Below are 551 nucleotides of genomic sequence, written 5' to 3'. Positions count from 1 at the left end.
GTGGAGCCTTTTCCTCCCTTTCCCAGAAGCAGGCTGTGGGGGGGGGGCGAGCCCAGAAGAACCCAGAATGGTAAAGCCTGGCCAGGACCGCATGACCCAGGAATCCTAGGTGGGTTGTATTCTTACTTCTGTCCCCAGCAGTCCTACCTACCCCCTGCCCCCCCATTTCCCCCGGAAGCCCCTTGGGTACCCCCACCCCGAGATTTGCCACTTGGAGGGAGCCAGGAGGTCCAGCCTCTGCTCTTTCTAGCGAGGGGTGGGGGGGTGGGAGGGGATGAGAAGGTAACACTAAACATCACTCTGTAATAAATCACTTAATTTTGCTATGTATTTATGGACATCAACTTGTTTATTTTTCACAATTCTGTTATTATCCCCATTTTACAAATGGAAACACCGAGGAAGGAAAGGGAGGTTAAGTAAGTGGGCCAAGGTCACACAGCCAGGAAGCGGCAGCGTCGGGATTTGAACTCCGAGCCCGAGTTTCGCCACCCCGAGCTTGCGGGGCAGGGGCAGGGCCAGACTGAGCCCTCGACGACGGAGTCAGGGGC

This window comes from Carlito syrichta, unplaced genomic scaffold, assembly GCF_000164805.1.
Source record: "Carlito syrichta isolate Samal-C Ts95f unplaced genomic scaffold, Tarsius_syrichta-2.0.1 Scaffold115592, whole genome shotgun sequence".
Classification (NCBI taxonomy): domain Eukaryota; kingdom Metazoa; phylum Chordata; class Mammalia; order Primates; family Tarsiidae; genus Carlito; species Carlito syrichta.
The sequence above is the reverse complement of the archived record's forward strand: the minus strand, read 5'-3'. Positions refer to the sequence as shown.